The sequence below is a fragment of the Salvelinus sp. IW2-2015 genome, linkage group LG22, assembly GCF_002910315.2.
Source record: "Salvelinus sp. IW2-2015 linkage group LG22, ASM291031v2, whole genome shotgun sequence".
Lineage (NCBI taxonomy): Eukaryota > Metazoa > Chordata > Actinopteri > Salmoniformes > Salmonidae > Salvelinus > Salvelinus sp. IW2-2015.
The window spans coordinates 25,117,378-25,132,798 of record NC_036862.1 but is presented as its reverse complement, the minus strand read 5'-3'; positions in this window follow the sequence as shown (position 1 = coordinate 25,132,798).

Sequence of the window (15,421 nt, the reverse complement as noted above, 5' to 3'; positions counted from 1 at the left end):
CGCGTCTAACTACACCTTCGTGCGGACACCACAGCGATCACAAAATCACACACACAACACACACACACACAACACACGACACACCGAGCACACATCACACACACAGACACCCAATTTCCATCTCCCAGTGTCCTTCTGATCAACGCAGCTCTATCTTGTAGCTTGCTGTGCAAGCTCTCCACTGCTGTGCTTGTCGAGCGAGCACACACAACACACACACACACACACACACACTTGAAATAACCCCAGAGTAAAACACAACAAAGGTGTATCTTAGTTGTGTCAACAGAGCCCCTAACCTGGGCTCTCCTTCAGACGTAGCCTTCAGCCTGGATGAGCATGGTTCTGTGAGAGAGCCCATCCACTGGCCCACAACATTAATAACACCACTATGTGTCTGTCCAGATCAGAAAAAAGAGCAGTGAAACTACCCAGTGACTGCTGGTTTATAATCAGTCAAACAGGGCAATGTCATTGTACGACGCTGCTGCACTATGCTGCAGACTACTGAGGGTCTGGGCTGGCCCTGAGACACTGGCTAAATCCCAAATGGCACCCTATTCCCTATATAGTGCACTACTTTGACCAGGGTCCTATGGGGGATAGGGTTCCATTTGGGACACACACTAAAGACAGCCCTATAAAGACAGGCCTATAAGACAGGCTATAAAACAGGCCTGTAAGACAAGCCTATAAGAAACGCCTATAAGACAGGCCTATAAGACAGGCCTTAAGACAGCCTATAAGACAGGCCTATAAGACAGGCCTATAAGACAGCCCTATAAGACAGGCCTATAAGACAGGCCTATAAGGACAGCTCCTATAAGACAGGCCTATAAAGCCAGGCCCTATAAGACAGGCCTATAAGACAGCCTATAAGACAGGCCTATAAGACAGGCCTATAAGACAGGCCTATAAGACAGGCCTATAAGACAGGCCTATAAGACAGGCCTATAAGACAGGCCTATAAGACAGCCCTATAAGACAGCCTATAAGACAGGCCTATAAGACAGGCCTATAAGACAGGCCTATAAGACAGGCGCTATAAGACAGGCCTATAAGACAGGCCTATAAGACAGCCCTATAAGACAGGCCTATAAGACAGGCCTATAAGACAGGCCTATAAGACAAGCCTGTTTAGCAGTACACTCCCGCTGCCTCGCTCGCGTTGCTAAATCCACTCTTTTCAGTCTCATGACCCATGGCAAATCAACATGACCCATTTACTGGGCTGTCTCTCAGCCCAGAATCCACCGATCCATCAACACAGATACAAGCGTACCAGATGACAGTGGGGAATTTAAACATTTCAGAGTCAGACCATGGGAAAGCATAGTGTTAATTTTTCCTCGTAACTCGGCCATTTGTGCTCTGGCACATTTCTGTGACAGTGGCTGGGGTCTGGTACAGCTGTGTTATAGTGTATATTAGAGCAGAACGATCCAATGACCCACAGGAGAAATACACCTTGGGCCCTGAGTCCCCTGGCACACACTGTACTCCCCTGCTCTAGGTCTAAGATAGGGCACATATCTAGGTAGGGCACATATTTAGGATCAGGCTACTACCCCAATGTCTAACCTTAACCATAACTGGGAAAACAGTAAGCTGACCTTATATCAGTGCCTACAGGCAACTTTACATATCACGATTCTGCCAGTAGGCCCACCTGCAAGGAGAGGAGGCCAAAAGGTGAGAGAGTGATGTTAGAGAGAGACAGAAAAGAGAGAACTAAAGTGAGAAGAGATAGGAAAGAGAGCGACAGAGGACAGGGGCCAGAGAGCAGTAATTTACCATGGAAAATCCCTTTCCATCTCCCAGGTTATTCCCTGATGCAGCTCTTGTCATGGGGGGAGTTCATCAGACTTTTTCATGTTATAGCCAGGGGCAGCTTCACTGTTGGCAGATAAAAAGTGAGTGTGTTTATCTACCTGGATGAAAGACTGCTGTCTGTCAAGGAATAGACATATAGGAGGGAAGGAGAGTAGGACAGGACGTCTATTGGCTCTGTGTGTGTTTGGGTGCAGGTCCACACATGGTGTTGAGTAAGACGGCTTGTTTGGATGAGGCTGATATCAAGAGGCCATGGGGAGGAGGGAGGGAGGGAGGGAGGGAGGGAGGTTCTGTCTGTCCTGTCTGTCTGTCTGTCTCTCTGTCTGTGTGTGTGTGGTGTAAAAGTGGGGTTATGCAGGTGCTTTTCCCTGTGTTTCTGCCAAGAAAGCACAATACCCTGGAGTGGGGTAGAATAATGAGAGTGGGAGAGGTGAAAGAGTGGTGGAGGGAGAGAGGAGGAGCAAGAGAGGGGAGTGGAGGAGAGGAAGAGAGTGGAGAGGCGAGGTGAGGAGAGGAATGGAGAAGGAGAGGGGAGCAAGAGGAGTTGATTTAGGATGGTGTTTATCGTAATCAATTTGATTTTGTTTTTCTCTTTATTCCCAGCAGCCTCTGTGTCCTCTTTAGAACTGGGGTGTAGTTAAGCTTACTGAGAAGGCCACATGACTCATAAACATATAACCACCTGTCACCTCATCCACTACAATACATGCCCATTCCAAATGCACTTTCTGTAGCACGGAGCCTTTCTGATAACATCCCATGCCCCACGACAGCCATAACTCCAGACACAACCACACAACGTTCATCCTCTAACCACAACCAGTGAGCTCCTTGGACGGGAACGATTACTGTGTCATTCTAGGAACAGAGTTCGAATGCATTCACAATCAGTAATACGGAACAACAGAGTTCTAAAGATTTCACAATTCAGTATACTGGGAACGGTAGAGTTCGAATGATTTCACAATCAGTAATACGGGAACGGTAGATTCTAATGATTTTCACAATCAGTAACAGGGAACAGTAGAGTTCTAATGATTTCACAATCAGTATACGGGGAACGGTAGAGTTCTAATGATTTCACAATCAGTATATCGGAACGGTAGAGTTCGAATGATTTCACAATCAGTATAACGGGAACGTAGAGTTCTAATGATGTCACAATCAGTATACGGGAACAGTAGAGTTCTAATGATTTCGCAATCAGTATACGGGAATGGTAGAGTTCTAATGATTTTACAATCAGTATACGGGACCAGTAGAGTTCTAAATGATTTCACAATCAGTATACAGGAAGGTAGAGTTCTAATGATTTCACAATCAGTATACGGGAACGGTAGAGTTCGAATGATTTCACAATCAGTATACAGGAACAACAGAGTTCTAATGATTTCACAATCAGTATACGGGAACGGTAGAGTTCTAATGATTTCACAATCAGTATACGGAGCAGTAGAGTTCTAATGATTTCACATCAGTATACGGGAGCAGTAGAGTTCTAATGATTTCACAATCAGTATAGGCGGAGCAGTAGAGTTCTAATGATTTCACAATCAGTATACGGGAAACGGTAGAGTTCGAATGCTTTCACAATCAGGTATACAGGAATGTAGATTCTAATGATTTCACAATAGTATACGGAACGGTAGGTTCGAATGATTTCACAATCAGTATACCGGGAACGGTAGAGTTCTAATGATTTCAAAATCAGTATAACGAATGGTAGAGTTCTAATGATTTCACAATCAGTATACGGGAGCAGTAGAGTTCTAATGATTTCACAATCAGTATACGGAACGGTAGAGTTCTAATGATTTCACAATCAGTATACGGAACGGTAGAGTTGAATGATTTCACAATCAGTATACGGGAACGGTAGAGTGTTCTAATGATTTCACAATCAGTATACGGGAACGTAGAGTCTAATGATTCACAATCAGTATACGGGGAACGGTAGAGTTCTAATGATTTCACAATCAGTATACGGGAACGGTAGAGTTCGAATGATTTCACAATCAGTATACGGGAACGGTAGAGTTCTATGATTTCACAAATCAGTATACGGGAATGGTAGAGTTCTAATGATTTCACAATCAGTATACGGGAACGGTAGAGTTCGAATGATTTTCACACAGTATACGGAACGGTAGAGTTCTAATGATTTCAAAATCAGTATACGGGAATGGTAGAGTCTAATGATTTCACAATCAGTATACGGGAGCAGTAGAGTTCTAAATGGATTCACAATCAGTATACGGGAACGGAGGAGTTCTAATGATTTCACAATCAGTATACGGGAACGTAGAGTTCGAATGATTTCACAATCAGTATACGGGAACGGTAGAGTTCTAATGATTTCACAATCAGTATACGGGAACGGTAAAGAGTTCTAATGATTTCACAATCAGTATACGGGAACGGTAGAGTTCTAATGATTTCAAAATCAGTATACGGGAATGGTAAGTTCTAATGATTTCACAATCAGTAATACGGAACGGTAGAGTTGAATGATTTCCACAATCAGTAGACCGGGAACGTAGAGTTCTTAAATGATTTCAAAATCAGTATACCGGGAATGGTAGAGTTCTAATGATTTCACAATCAGTATACGGGAGCAGTAGAGTTCTAATGATTTCACAATCAGTATACGGGAACGGTAGAGTTCTAATGATTTCACAATCAGTATACGGGGAACGTAGAGTTCGAATGATTTCACAATCAGTATACAGGACACGGTAGAGTTCTAATGATTTCACAATCAGTATACGGGAACGGTAGAAGTTCTAATGATTCACAATCAGTATACGGACGGTAGACGGTTCTAATGATTTCACAATCATATACGGGAACAACAGCAATAGTCGAGGCGTAAACACAATCTCAACGACCGTATTTGCACTTTATCTGATTGAAGGGTATTGTGGATTATACTAAAAAGTTCCTTTGATTAGTCTATATTTTACCACTTTAATAATGTAATAATTCTGTCTTCCTTCTGCTTTGGCTTCCATTTGTCCTGCTGTATGGCCGTGCAATCAGACGCTGGTTGGCATCTTGTCAAAAGCCAAAATGCAACCTCGATAAAAATACACAACTGTTTACAGCAAAACAAATGGCTCCATAATATCCAGTTAGACTACCTGAACAACTCTGGCCTTGTCTTGTGCACAAACATTTCCCTACCCACAATACCACCGTGGCCCTTAACCTTAAACAAACAAAAGAACTCAATGTAATTGAGTGTGTGCTAACCACCAGTTACACAGCACATACTTGTATAATTACTATGTGTTTAAGGAGAAATGCAGCCTCGGTGGAAGTCTATAGAGGCTGGGGTTTAGGCTCTATGCATTCACCAACCTACAGAACGACAGAGGAGAAGAAGAGAGGAGAAGAATAGGGGGAAAACCCCACCTTTCCATGGAGAGCAAGCAGGCGAACATCTGTGGACAGCCCAAAATGTGGAACGCATTACGGAAGTGACAGAGTCGGGGAGAGAGAACACAAACAAACACATAAAATCCCCCAAAGACTGACACCACAAGACGAAGCATAACAGGCACCCTCTGCCACGTCTGTCTGTCTGTCTGTCTGTCTGTCTGTCTGTCTGTCTGTCTGTCTGTCTGTCTGTCTGTCTGTCTGTCTGTCTGTCTGTCTGTCTGTCCCTCGTGCCCCTATCTCTTTCTCCCCACATCCCTCATCTATCAGACCAGTCTCTCTCTTTCTCCATGCCCAGGCTGTTTAATAGATCCCACTCCCTCCATCTCTCCCTCCAACTGTCTCTCGCCATCTTGCTTTTCAGGCGGAGGCCCACAGAGAGGCAGAGAAAGTATTTACCCCTGCCTCTCTCGCTTCTTCTCTGCCTCGGTCTCTCCCTCGCTCTCGCTGTGTCTTGGCTGCAATATAAAGGTTAGTGAGAGCATGGTGTGGGTGTTGCGTCCCAGGGTGAATTATGGGTACTACAACCAGGGGACCCCAGAAAGAACGAAATGGGTGTACTGCTGGGAGAGGGATGAAAGAGAAGGAGAGAGGGAGAGAGAGATGGAAGGAGGGAGGGCAATTCAAGGTTCAGAATGTCAAGTGCTGATATGTTTGTTTTCCATCACTGCTGTTCTGGCCAATGACAAAGGAGAAAAAAACAAACAGAAGATTTGATATATTATATACATACACTCAACCCGTTCGAGAGCAATTATTTTACAGTGAAAATGTTTAACTTTTCTGTCACGTTCTGACCATAGTTCTTTTGTGTTTTCTTTGTTTTAGTGTTGGTCAGGACGTGAGCTGAGTGGGCATTCTATGTTGTGGTTCTAGTTTTCCTGTTTCTGTGTTTGGCCTGATATGGTTCCCAATCAGAGGCAGGTGTTAGTCGTTTGTCTCTGATTGGGAGCCATTTTTGGTAGCCTGTTTTGTGTTGGGTTTTGTGGGTGGTTGTTTTCTGTCTTTGTGTCTCTACACCAGATAGGACTGTTTCGGGTTTCACGTTTTGTTGTTTATGTATTTTTGTAGCGTTCAAGTTTATGGTCTTCATTAAACATGATGAACATTGGCTACGCTGCGCTTTGGTCCTCTCCTTCGTCCACAGAAGAAAGCCGTTACATTATCGGCAAACAACTGTGAAGATACAACAGCTACTTTGCGTGTGTGAATTCCTATCTCTTCCTACATGAACATTTCCAGCCAAAAAAACTAAATGGATCCAACGTCTGCATTATCTCAAAACTGTCAGTTCACCTTAATGCTGTGCAGTATATTCTGCAAGTGTGAATACCTGTCTTTATAAGGTGTTAGTGCTGTCTAACTGCAGAGGAAATGCCAGGAATGCTTTACTGTCTACTACTGGCTGTAATGTATAGGCTGGAGTACAGTAGACAGACAGCGTGAGTTAAAGCACAGTACTCTATCAGTCCCAGACAGGGAGATGGATGGAGGGATACAACCACTGCAGCTGGCTGAAGGGGAAGGAGGGCGCTATAGAAGAGCGGGACAGGGAGAGGAGAGGACAGAGGGGAAGGAGGGAGTGTCAAGAGAGAGGGGGACATGGAGAGGAGAAGACAGAGGGGAAGGAGGGAGTGTCAAGAGAGAGGGAGACATGGAGAGGAGAAGACAGAGGGGAAGGAGGGAGTGTTAAGAGAGAGGGAGACAGTGAGGGGGGAAGACCCCCATCTGCCCAGCCCCACTCAAACACACACCAACCCAACCTAGGCTTGACCTGCAGCAGCATCTTATGAATGGAAGGAAATTGTCTCCCAAATAAGCCCCATTTAAAAGCATGAGTAACATCAATAATATAATCTAGCCAGCTGCTAAGCTTAGGACAACAAAAGAGGGGACAAGGTATGAGTGCAAATAAAGGTGAGTAAAAACTGGACAAGAGAAAGAAAGGGAGAGGGAGAACAACAAAGGTTTATTTTATTAGCCCTTAATAAATATCTGACAGATTTCCTCAGGAAATATCGCAGATCACATGTAAAATAGTTTAAGACTGATGTCAACTGCAGCAACATATGAAATCTATTAGAGAGAAGCCACAGCAGACACAGGGAGAGAGGGAGTGAGAAAGCAAGAGCGAGAGAGCGAGAGCGAGAGCTAGAAGGGAGAGAGCTAGAAGGGAGAGAGAGCAATGCTGAAAGTCATGCAGTAAAAAAAAAAAATCTCACGGCCTTTCCAAATTCTTAGAGAGGTAAAAAAGTCAGCCAAGACACAAAATCAGAAAAAAGAAGGAAAAAAGAACAGAAACACACACACACACACACACACACACACACACACACACACACACACACACACACACACACACACACACACACACACACACACACACACACACACACACACACACACACACACACACACACACACACACACACACACACACACACAAACTGAGCTCCACATCCTGCTGGGGTCAAGGCCAACAGTGGAGCGAGTGCCCAGACACCGCTGCCAGCCTCGGGGATGGATGGAGAGAGAAAAAGAAAGAGAGGGAGAGAGGTAGAGAAGGAGAGAGGGAGAGGAGAGAGTGAGTGAGTGAGAGGAGAGAGGGAGAGAAGGAGAGAAGGAGAGGGAGAGAAGGAGAGAGGGAGGGGAGGAGAGAGGGAGAGAAGGAGATAAGGAGATAGGGAGAGAAGGAGAGAGGGAGGGGAGGAGAGAGGGAGAGAGATGGAGGGAGGTAGGGGGCCATGTGCCCAGAGACTGCTACCAGCTGGACATTCATCTCTGAACTGAGCATAACCCCTGCTATCCACTAGCTGATTGGACAACCAGCGCTACCCATAATGCACTGCTGTACACCTTGGTGCTCCTACATGTACCAGGGATGATATGTAGCAGTACGAACATTAGAGGACAAAATCCCAATCAGAACCTTCATCTTAGTAAACTGCCACAAGGTTTACATTACAGCAAGTGTAAAGTTGATAATAAACCTCCCAGAGTGACAAGTCTGAAAGCAAACGTATCCACTTAGTCACACGATCGCTAGATGTAATCAGCCTGATAAACGGCACACACACATCTGTGTGAACATTCACTGGTCAAAGACATATACTTAGCCTCATAAAGTCACACAGGCAAGCACAAAATCACATAGTGGTTAACACACACATGCACACGTGGGCGCGCACGTACACACACACACAGGCATTGAACACAGACACATTACACACACAGTATGACCCTGTGTGTTGAGTTACACACAAATACACACACACCCTGTGGTGGTTCCGTATTTTCGAGAGAGGAACCAGCACTGCCCGGGTGGTGCCAGTATGTCTCAGTGTGGCAGCTATGAAGCTCATAACCACCCTCACCCTCTCTCCCTGRCCAGACRCAAACCACAAGCCAATACCCACAAGCCAGAAAGGCCTGGACTGATACCCATCACACAGACTGCTGGCACACACACACACACACACACACACACACACACACACACACACACACACACACACACACACACACACACACACACACACAGTCTGACCACACATACCAAAGAAAGAGGTAGAGTTATGGAAAATGAGACCAGTGAGTATGGTTTCTGCTTTTCTCTCTCTTCTTTCCCCTTTTTAATCATCCACCCCTGAGAGGGCACTGAGAGTTCAGCTGGGTCACAGCAGGCTGCTGGGAGGTGCTGCTGCTGCTGCCTCACTACAGATATGAGACAACAGGCGTACACACTGACATTTTGTATTTTGTTCACTGACGGCACAACACGACCTAGGGCTGGGAACTGGAGGTGATGACTGGCCTAAACTGTCTTCTGTCACAGGGTGAACAGTCGTATGCCTGTGTGTGTACACAGTGTACTAACTCAACACATAGGGTCATAATGTGTGTGATGTGTCTATGTTCTGTGTGTGTGTGTGTGTGTGTGTGTGTGTGTGTGTGTGTGTGTGTGTGTGTGTGTGTGTGTGTGTGTGTGTGTGTGTGTGTGTGTGTGTGTGTGTGTGTGTGTGTGTGTGTGTGTGTGTGTGTGTGTGTGTGTGTGTGTGTGTGTGTGTGTGTGTGTGTGTGTGTTGGTGTGTGTTAGTGTGTGTGTGTGTGTGTTCTTTCTGTGGTGTAATGGCCCAGTGGAGTAGAAAGTGATGAGAAGATGCCGTTTGAGCCCAAAGCAGGCCCTTATATGGAGTGCTGAAGCTGTTTTCTCTCCCTCACTGTCTCCCCAGCACTCGCTCCTAAAACGCTGCAAGGTCGGAAGGGAAAAGACCATCCTTCCAAGTCAATATATTTACATATTTGTAGCGATGCAGGATATTTTGCCAGGCTGTGACCAGTGAGGGGCTGTTGAGAGTGGACATCTGTGTCCATGCCTCAGCTCCACTGTGCTATCTCACCTTTACCACCTACCAGACCACTGCTCCTCTCTTCTCACTCAGCCCTACAGAGGTGCTGAACAATTAGACGCACAAATAAGAAATGAGAACCTCACTTCTTCTGCTGATGTAGGATCTCTCTCTACTCATCACCACCATCATCATCGTCATTCTCATTATCATGATTACCATCACCACCATCATCATCGTCATTCTCATTATCATGATTACCATCGCCATAATCATCATCATCATGAAAAACAAAAATGCAATTCATTCACTGACAGAATGCCTGTCACTGTACATGGACTGAAGGCCTACATCAATTTTTTTTTTTAAACATGCCATGAATCCAGTGGAGGCTGCTGAGGGGAGGATTGCTCATAATAATGACTGGAATGGAGCAAATGGAATGGCATCAAATACATGGAAACCACTTGTTTGATGCATTTGATACCATTCAATCATTTCGCTCCTGGCATTACCACGAGCCCATCCTCCCAAATGAACGTGGCACCAACCTCCTGTGCATAAATCTATGGAGCCGATTCAGACTTAGGAGTGCTCCATAAGTACAATGTCCTTAAGTGTAAGCAGCCATTGTTGCAATGGTAACTGATGAGGTGGAATCCACCTTTGTACAGTCATTTTCTTAGCAGCTGTGGTTCCTGTCAACCACACTCTCCGTTGGCGTTCTGACAAGTGCAAATCAGAGTCATCACAAAGAAACATCACTATTGGATCTAACGGCATTATTTTATCTATAAGTACAGAGATACATCGTTGACTTTCCCCCAGAATGCAACCACCCCCGGGCATGTCCACAGCACATGCTGAAAAGTAACAAGGTCCACTGTGGTGCAGAACACACATAATGGCAATGGACTGATACCCATGTGATGTATTTTTTGAGATGTTAGATAGGTTCTATGGAAAATGTTAAAATTAATGAATTGGCAATTGGGGTTTCTAGATGATCCAAATATATTTTTCCACACTGTCTCCCAGATTATTTGTCTGTCAGCAAGTGTAAAATCTTTCTCCCATACAGTGGACAGAGTTAATGGTTTTTGCTCTGCTACAATTAATTGACTATACTGTAGATACAACTCCTTTTGAGGGGTGTCTGTCAGTTAGAAGTTTGACCAATGGGTGTACTGCTAGTTCTGCTCCCCAGGGGAACCCATAGGCTCGCATTGATAAGCAGAGTTGAAGGTAAAGACGAAATGTTGAACATGCGACATTAAAATACTGTCTTATTTCCTGGAAACGGAGGAGTCCATTTAAATTGAACATGTCTTTGAAAGTATAAATACCCTTCTTAGACCAAGAATGTAATATAAATGGTTTCTTCTTCTTTATTAAACCAAATTGGAGAGTATGAATGCCATTTAAGACTCGATTGCATATGCTTCTCTGTAGCTTTCCACACTTTTACTGAGCATGCTATAATGGGTCCAAACAATAATGCACATTTTTCAGGAGTCAATCCAGAAAATAATACATCTTGTAATCTAATTGGTGAAACTATTGTCTCTTCTATAACACACCGTGGAACAGAAGCCTCTGGGTTTAACCAGGTCTTTGGAATGATAGGTGATAAAATGTTAGATTTGGAACTGCAAGTCCACCTGCTTTTGTTCTCTGTAGTGTTGCATATTTAATCTGTGGTCTGTTTCTCCCCCAAATGAACTTCTTTATGACAGTCAAGTTTAGACCAATAGTCTATAGGAGGAGGCAGTGGTAACATGGAACTCATAAACTTGATACGAGGGAGGACATTCATTTGTAATTGAGATTTTAGCATGCAAAGAAGTGGCCATAATGGACCATCTTTTATGTATTTTTGGATATTTTGAAAGGTTTCTAAGTAGTTCTTCCTGCAAGTAGTGTGAATAGAGGGGGATGTGGTAATCAAATCAAATCAAATTGTATTTGTCACATGCGCCGAATACAACAGGTGGAGGGAGACCTTACAGTGAAATGCTTACTTATAAGATTTGTTTTATTGAAATCTAACAAATAATTAAGGAGCAACAACATAATATCAGTAGCGAGGCTATATACAGGGGGTTCCTGTACAGAGTCAATGTGCGGGGGCACCGGTTAGTCGAGGTAATTGAGGTAATATGCACATGTAGGTAGACCTAAGTGACAATGCATGGATAATAAACAGAGAGTAGCAGCAGTGTAAAAATGGGGAATGGGGTGGGGACAATGCAAATAGATCAGGTAGCCATTTGATTAACTGTTCAAGTCTTATGGCTTGGGGGTAGAAGCTGTTAAGAAGCCTTTTTGACCTAGACTTGGCGCTCCGGTACCGCTTGCCATGTGGTAGCAGAGAGAACAGTCTGTGACTAGGGTGGCTGGAGTCCTTGGCAATTTTTGGGGCCTTCCTTGCGGTCGGAAGCTGAGCAGTTTCCATACCAGGCGGTGATGCAACCAGTCAGGATGCTCTGGATGGTGCAGCTGTAAAACTTTTTGAGGATCTGAGGACCCATGCCAAATCTTTTCAGTCTCCTGAGGAAGAATAGGCGTTGTTGTGTCCTTTCTTAGTGTGTTTGGACCATGATACTTTGTTGGTGATGTGGACACCAAGGAATTTGAAGGTCTCAACCTGCTCCACTACAGCTCAGTCGATGAGAATGGGGGCGTGCTCATTCCACCTTTTTCTGTAGTCCACAATCATCTCTTTTGTCTTGATCACGTTGAGAGAGAGGGTGTTATCCTGGCACCACACTGCCAGGTCTCTGACCTCCTCCCTATAGGCTGTCTCATCTTTGTCAGGCCTACCGCTATTGTGTCGTTGGCAAACTTAATGATGGTGTTGGAGTCGTGCTTGGCCATAAAGTCATGGATGAACAGGGAGTACTAGAGGGGACTGAGCACACACCCCTGAGGGGCCCCTGTGTTGAGGATCAGCGTGGCAGATGTTTTGTTACCTACCCTCACCACCTGGGGGCGGCCCGTCAGGAAGTCCAGGATCCATTTGCAGAGGGAGGTGTTTAATCCCAAGGTCCTTAGCTTAGTGATGAGCTTTGAGGAAACTATGGTGTTGAACGCTGAGCTGTAGTCAATGAATAGCATTCTCACATAGGTGTTCCTTTTGTCCAGGTGAGAAAGGGCAGTGTGGAGTGCAATATAGATTGCGTCATCTGTGGGATCTGTTGGGGCGGTATGCAAATTGGATGGGTCTAGGGTTTCTGGGATAATGGTGTTGATGTGAACCATGACCAGCCTTTCGAAGGACTTCATGGCTACAGACGTGATTGCTACGGCTCGGTAGTCATTTAGGCAGGTTACCTTGGTGTTTTTGGGCCCAGGGACTATGGTGGTCTACTTGAAACATGTTGGTATTATAGACTCGGTCAGGGACAGGTTGAAAATGTCAGTGACACTTGCCAGTTGGTCAGCGCATGATCAGAGTACACGTCCCGGTAATCCATCTGGCCCTGAGGCCTTGTGAATGTTGACCTGTTTTAAGGTCTTACTCACATTGGCTACAGAGAGCGTGATCACACAGTCATCTGGAACAGCTGATGCTCTCATGCATGCTTCAGTGTTGTTTGCCTCGAAGTGAGCATAGAAGTTATTTAGATTGTCTGGTAGGCTCGTGTCACTGGGCAGCTTGTGGCTGTGCTTCCCTTTGTAGTCTGTAATAGACAAGCGTCGGAGCCGGTGTAGTACGATTCAATCTTAGTCCTGTATTGACGCTTTGCCTGTTTGATGGCTCGTCGGAGGGCATAGCGGGATTTCTTATAAGCTTATTATAAGCTTAGACCACATTATTAGCTCAGTGTGGATATTGCATGTAATCCATGGCTTCTGGTTGGGGTATGTACGAATGGTCACTGTGGGGACGACGTCGTCGATGCACTTATTGATGAAGCCAGTGACTGATGTGGAGTACTCCTCATTGCCATTGGAAGAATCCCGGAACATAAGTCCCGGAACATAAGTCCTGCAGCTTAGCATCTGCGTCCTCTGACCACATCCTTATTGAGCGAGTCACTAGTACTTCCTGCTTTAGTTTTTGCTTGTAAGCAGGAATCAGAAGGATAGATTTATGGTCAGATTTGCCAAATGGAGGTTAAGGGAGAGCTTTGTATGCGTTTCTGTGTGTGTAGGAAAGGTGGTCTAGAGTTGTTTTTCCTCTGGATGCACATTTAACATGCTGGTAGAAATGAGGTAAAACAGATTTAAGTTTCCCTGCATTAAAGTCTCCGGCCACTAGGAGTGCCACCTCTGGATGAGCCGTTATCTCTTTGCTTATGGCCCTATACAGCTCGTTGAGTGCTGTCTTAGCACCAGCATCGGTTTGTGGTAGTAAATAGACAGCTAGGAAAAATATAGATGGTAACTCTCTTGGTAAATAGTGTGGTCTACAGCCTATCATGAGATACCCTAGCTCAGGTGAGCAAAACCTTGAGACTTCCTTATATTTTGTGAACCAGCTGTTATTTACAAATAGACACAAACCGCCACCTCTTGTCTTACCGGAGGCAGCTGTTCTATTTTGCCGATGGACCGAAACTCCCGCCAGCTGTATGTTATCCATGTCGTCGTTCAGCCATGACTCGGTGAAATGTAAGATATTACAGTTTTTAATGTCCCGTTGGTAGGATATCCTTGATCGGAGCTCATCCATTTTGTTATCCAATGATTGCACGTTGGCTAATAGGACTGATGGTAGAGGGGGTTTACTCACTCGCCTACTGACCTATGAATGCCTACGTAGATGATTTCTTTCTTCACTGGGATCATGGGTGGTAGTTGCACACTTCCTATCGCTGAGTTAAAAGGTAGTAGAGCTGATTTGGACCAGTTGATCTTCTAACCAGAGCATGAGCTGAATGCTGTGAAAATAGACATTATTGGCTGGAGGAAGCCGAATTTGATATGTGAGGAAGCCGAATTTTGACGTATGCTTTGTGCCAGCGGTTCAAGAGAGAGAGCAAATAGCACCTTGTTTACAACCTTGCTTACATCCTCGTTGTATGATAAATGGATTAGAATTGGTAGTGCCTGTAGATATAAAAGAAGAACGATTCACATCACGAATCATATGTATAAACCACAATTTTTAAGAAACAATCCATAAATATTCCCAATCAAAGTGGTCAAAGGCTTTCTCTGCATCTACTGATAACACAGGATACGGGCTATTCAGATTGGAAGCCTCAGCAACCACATCAAACAGGCGGCACATGTTAACCTCTCTTGGGTAGGGGGCAGTATTTTCACGTCCAGATGAAAAGCATGCCCAGAGTAAACTGCCTGCTACTCAGGCCCAGATAATAGGATATGCATAGTATTAGTAGATTTGGATAGAAAACACTCTGACGTTTATAAAACTGTTTCAATGATGTCTGTGAGTATAACAGAACTCATATGGCAGGCAAAAACCTGAGAACAAATCCAACCAGGAAGTGGGAAATCTGAGGTTTGTAGTTTTTTAACTCTTTGCTTATCCAAGATACAGTGGAAATGGGGTCATATTGCACTTCCTAAGGCTTCCACTAGATGTCAACAGTCTTTAGAACCTTGTTTGAGGCATCTACTGTGAAGTGGGGGCGAATGAGAGGGGAATGAGTCAGAGATCTGCCAGAGAGCCACGAGCTGGCCACGCGCGTCCACGTGAGAGAGTTAGCTCGCGTTCCATTGCATTTCGGAAGACAAAGCAATTCTCCGGTTGGAACATTATTGAAGATTTATGTTAAAAACATCCTAGAGATTGATTCTATACATCGTTTGACATGTTTCTACGGACT